The sequence below is a fragment of the Stigmatopora nigra genome, chromosome 16 (assembly GCF_051989575.1).
Source record: "Stigmatopora nigra isolate UIUO_SnigA chromosome 16, RoL_Snig_1.1, whole genome shotgun sequence".
Classification (NCBI taxonomy): Eukaryota; Metazoa; Chordata; class Actinopteri; order Syngnathiformes; family Syngnathidae; genus Stigmatopora; species Stigmatopora nigra.
In genome coordinates, this window is record NC_135523.1 from 12,073,863 (window position 1) to 12,079,862 (window position 6,000).

A 6,000-nucleotide genomic window follows, 5' to 3' on the forward strand; every position below is an offset into this window, starting at 1 on the left:
CATACATCTTACAATGGTGAGACAGGTGACGTTTAAACCTTGGTTCATCACCAGTCAACAAGTCAGGGTCCTTTTTCAACTCCTTTTTCACAGGTTCTGGAAGACCCTCGACAACAGCTGTTCGGAATAAGAGGATAATATCTAATCTGCCCGATGGGTGTCGGCCGGTACTATCTATCCAGGCATTAATGCACTTTTCATAGTGTACCGGACCTCCCACTCCATCGATGTATGGAAACACGGTTGGAGCCATGTCATGGGATCTTGGGAAGGTATTTTTAATTGCCGTAAATAAGGCGCCCGATACCTGGGACAATGGGGTTTCGTGTGGGTACCTGATAGTTTCTGCTTCCTCCTCTATCATTTGAAATTGATGATGAGAGCAGGAAGCTGATATGGCCTGTCTCATGTCACCAAGCGCACAATTCTGTCCGCTCATTAGGGCCAAAAACTTCATCAGCCATGTATTCCTCCATTCGCCATTGGAGGGAGTTGGTCAGCCAATGTAGCCACATCTCTAAGACCAAGAGGTTCAAATATCATTTCTGCTCCCTGAGGGCGGAGGGGATACATACCTCCAGATGTAGCTTGTACCCGCTTTGCGCTGGGCTTTGGTTTTGGCGCGGCAGTCTTGTCTGGTGTCTCTTTTGCCCCATTGTTACGTGGGCGAAGGGCGTAATGAGATCCCAAATCTGGTAGAGCCTGTTTATACATGTCCACACTCTCATTCTCCTGTTCACCTGCAATGTCTGAATCATTATCTGAGTTATAGTCTGATTGTCGATTCGCGTCCTCAAACAGTATACGATTGTCAGTCAAGTCATCTTTTCCTTTTTTCCTAGCTTTCTTTATTTCATTTTTCTGTCGAGTCCCTTTGGTCATTTCTTTTTCATCATTGTCCTCTCGGTCAGTCAAGTCAACTCTGGATCGTTCTGTCCTATCTATCGCGTGTTCAAGATTACATGCTTTTCCTATGAGGCCTTTTGCCTCGGAGGACATAGCTTCCTCCTCATTCTCAACGTCAAGGATCAATCATCCACCTAAAGTCACTATTGGTGCTTGTATGGGTATACCGTGAGGTTTTAATGGAGCTTTATTATTCAGTGGAGGCGCTGAAGGTACAAGAGTCAAAGTTGGTTCGATCTGGGTGGGGGCCCTCACCGCAGCCAAAGCTATTGACGCAATTACCAGGTTGTGTATTGCCAATCTATGCTGTTCCAACTCCTCCTCCTTTCTCAGTATCGACCCCCGCCTCCACCTCCACACCTCCTCTTTTCTCCTTCGGAGTTCCACCTCCTTAGCTGTGACGTCACGCTCTACTTTCCGCAAAGCAATGGACAAGTTATTCATATTCCATTCATGCTTTTGACCTACAAAAAGTACATTTTCTTTTAAAGTACTAAATTGTTTCACCAACTCGCGTCTTATTTTTGGTTGTTTTTTTTAACTTGAACACCACTCAGAACCTGTGCTTCCACATCTGCATACAAAATTGTCAATTCATTCCATTCTCCACATTCTCCCGCACTCTCACATCCTTCCATTTTCACCAATTCAATCTAGATCAAGTCTCCGGATAAATTTGGAATTTTAGTATGTTCAATTCTAGGAATTATTGTTACTTTTATTTTTTTTTTATTTTTATTTTTTAGAATCAATTCTAGGAATCAAACATCTGTGGACCCAGTCGTTTCCCTGCTGAAGACTTTAAAATAACTCCTGCATACAACTCTTTCCGGAATCTCTTGTTCCTTTGTTTCATACGACCGTTTTCTCTATCTCAAAACGACTGTTCTGGGATCGTCATTAATTCCGACTCTAGGTATATCACAACCTTTTCGGAATCTCCTATTCCCGATATCCCCTTTCTATAGTCACTTCTCCATAATTTAAAAATCCAATAGCAGAATTTTAACGTTTCAGTAATAGGTATTCTGCTTACCTTTCAGTTGATCAGGCGCCTGTCGGAGAAGTCCCAAGAGAAAGGTCTCACGCTCGCCGGCGTGCCCTCACGTTCGCTGACGTGGTTAACTTTTCTTTATTCCCACGTTCGCTGACGTGTTTTAACTTTTCCTTATTCCCACGTTCGCTGACGTGTTTAACTTTTCCTTATTCCCACGTTCGCTGACGTGTTTCGATAACCGCGACTCCACGTTCGCCGACGTGTTTTAGAGTCCGCGGCTGGCCTTAACCCATATGTCTACGCAGTCTCCTCCCTGGTTCACGGACAGAGTTATCGGCCTTAACCCCTATCTGTCTACGCAACCAACTAACGGACTGGGTCACCAAAACTGTTAGACTATAAATATTTTACCTGACTCCAATTCCTTAACTCTGTAGTCTCCAGTCTAACAATGGAGCGTGTTCAGCATCGGAGGAGACAAACCAGGGTTGAGCGAGTTTATCCACAGATGATTTATTCCATTCAAATTGATTCATACAGAGCTCCGGGTCTCCCTCCCATAGAATAAGCCCGCTGAGTGTTGATGTCCCAAAGCGGAGGATGGAAAAGACATTGTCCAAACCCGCGTTTGCCCAGTTATAGTCAAACAAAAATGCATATTCATTCGCTGACTATTAATGAGATGTGGGCTGGTCCAGGGCTGCTGTGAGGGGGGGTTTCTCTGGGCTCCACATCTTCCAGCCTTGAATCCACATCATCCAGACCTCTGTCTCCGCTGGTTCTATAAAGTCCCGACCCTCCGCCCTGCTCTTTGTTCCTCTGCCCTTTGAAGTCCTCCATCTGGTCTCTTATCTGTGTGGATCCCACCTTGAAATAAGAATCTCAGGAAGAGCCTTTTGTTAACATTATAGTTGAGGAGTCTCAGACCCATCCTTCTGTTCATATTGTATTTGAGTTGGGAACCAGTGGCGACTCTAAAACAAGACCGCCACAACAAAAGGAATGAGTAAAATGTGATATCAAAATGAAACAGCTATACTAAAAAGAATGAGTAAAATATGATATCAAAATGAAACAGCTATACTAAAAAGAATGAGTAAAATATGTCATATTCTTCACCACTCAACGAATCATAATTAACCACGTATATGCAACTGACCTAATGGACATCCCATTGCCCCCGGACACATTGTCTATGGGGATGGATCATCATCAAAAACCCTGGATGGAGAAAAACACAACGTATATGCCGTGGTGACTCAAAAAGACAACCTCAAGACAGGACGACTCCCCGGCGACTGGTCTGCACAAGCCGCAGAAATAGTGGCACTGACAGAGGCTTGTAGACTATTCCTAGAACAAGACGTGACGGTGGAAAGACACAGCCCAATCCCTGCTGAATTCCTAAGAGAAATGCAAAATCATTCCCCAGAAAAAGAGAAACTGCAATGGGAAACAGAAGGAGCCACTCAACACAAGAACGGACTCTATGCAGTAGAAAACAAGCCATGCGTGACACGATCATTGTTTGAAGTAATTGCCAAATTGAGCCATGGGAGGAGCCATGTCTCAACAGGAGGGATGATCAGTACAGTACAACAAACAATGCATGTTCCCAGAGGTCTCCAAACTTCATTTTTTTTTGGCAGAAACTGTCTGAACTGCTGTAGACACAACTCTCAAGGCAACGAACGACCCAAGCATGGAACAAGGCAAACAGGAACATATCCCTTCGAGCTTCTGAACATGGATTTTATCAAACTGAACCAAAGTGCTGGACTCGTCGAACAAACCATTAGAACAGTAAAACTCAGACTCAGAAAAACCATGGAAGACACAGGAAAACCATGGCAAGAATGCCTGAGCCTGGTAGAAACGTACATGAGAATCATTCCAACAGCACAGGGATGCACACCATTTGAGGCAGTGAACGACAGACCCTTCCACTTAACAATGTGGGAAAAAGATCTGGTGGTAGAAGAGAAAGGAGAAACAGATTCCCTCACTAAGTGGTTATGCAAAATGTTCGAAGAAAGAACTGTGATGAATGGAAAATAATCTGCCGACATCTTCTCTGTCTCGCACAGAGGAGGTCCTGTCCCCAGGAGACCTGGTACTCGTCAAGGTGATAAAAAGAAAGTGCTGGTCTTCTCCACGTTGGGACGGACCTCACCGTGTGATTTTGGCCATCATCATCACCGCTCTGTGTTCAACCACATGGGGGGAACGTACCAGAACCTTGGTACACTCCCGCTGGAGGAGAATGCCCCACTAGCTGGTTCAGGAAACGATCAGGGGCCCCCAGATCTGCATCCCATTAACCAAGACACCAATCGTCGTTCAAGTCCCTTTGCTCAGCCTACAGCTTACTCACTTGGGATTACACAGGACTGACTCCAGTTATTTTTATTGGTACCTACAAGCTCCCAGAGTCTGAGTGGTCTGGCCAGACACCTTGGACCAGGTCCTCCTCCATACAGGCTACAAAACCATCACATGGCCCCTTTCCAAAGAAGCTACCACCATGCCCGCTAACTTCACCAAGTTAGCCACCACCATCAAAGATGGTAAACATATGCTAGACCTTACGACCAATATCCAACAAAAAGGCTGCATCAACCTATGCCTCCGACCGGACCGACCAGGAAAAGGCCCCCTCTTTACTATCACCATCCGCACTACTAGTCCAGCCATGGTCCCCAAAGTGATTGGTGTGAACCCCTTCGTACAACCATCCGCCACACGCCTACTCAAAATCCGTCCGGCAGGAACACCTAAGCCTGAGTCTGGAACACCCTACGTCTGGAAACCATTGACTACAGATTCCAGGCCCGACACTAATCAATTACTTATTGCCCTGCAAATGACTGAAACGTATCTGTCCAAAGTCTTAGGGACAACTGTCAGTTTTGCCTGTATTTAAGACACACTCACTGGTCATTCGACTAGAGTTGCAGTAACATCGCAGTGAACAGGACCCCACTGTAGGAACTCTCACTGTCCACTTTGCAGTCTGGTAATACATATTTTCTATTTAAATTTATCTCACTCTTTCTTAGCCTGCTCCTGAAGTTGTATTTTCAGACCTAACAAACATTTCAGTTTTTTTGCCCTAATGTGCGTTTCATGCGCTGAAAATCACGTTTTGGCCAAGTATCATAGTTTTCACTATAACTTAACCTAACCCTAACCCTAACCCTAACCCTAACCCTAACCCTAACCCTAACCCTAACCCTAACCCTAACCCTAACCCTAACCCTAACCCTAACCCTAACCCTAACCCTAACCCTAACCCTAACCCTAACCCTAACCCTAACCCTAACCCTAACCCTAACCCTAACCCTAACCCTAACCCTAACCCTAACCCTAACCCTAACCCTAACCCTAACCCTAACCCTAACCCTAACCCTAACCCTAACCCTAACCCTAACCCTAACCCTAACCCTAACCTTAACCCTAACCCTAACTTCCATCACTTAGAATGATATCAAATGAAAAACCTACTTAATTTGGACGATTATACACTATATACACAGTAACTATGTGTCACTGACAGTTTGTTTTGCAGCGGGGGAACATTTCAGTTTTTATTGCCTTAATGTGCATTTCATGCGCTGAAAATCACGTTTTGGCCAAGTATCATAGTTTTCACTATAACTTAATTTCTATCAATCAGAATGATGTCAAATGAAAAACTTACTTGAATTGGATAATTATACACTATATACACAGTAAATATGTGTCTCTGAGAGTTTGTTTCGCAGCAGGGGAACATTCAGTTTTTATTGCCTTAACGTGCGTTTCATGCGCTGAAAATCACGTTTTGGCCAAGTATCATAGTTTTCACTATAACTTATTTGCAAGCACTTAGAATGATGCCAAATGCAAAACTTACTTGGATTGGATGATTTTACACTATATACATCGTAACTATGTGCCTCTGGCAGTTTGTTTCGCAGCAGGGGAACATTTCAGTTTTTATTGCCTTAACGTGCGTTTCATGCGCTGAAAATCACGTTTTGGCCAAGTGTCATAATTTTCACTATAACTTAATTTATATCACTTAGAATGATGCTAAATGCAAAACTTACTTAAAT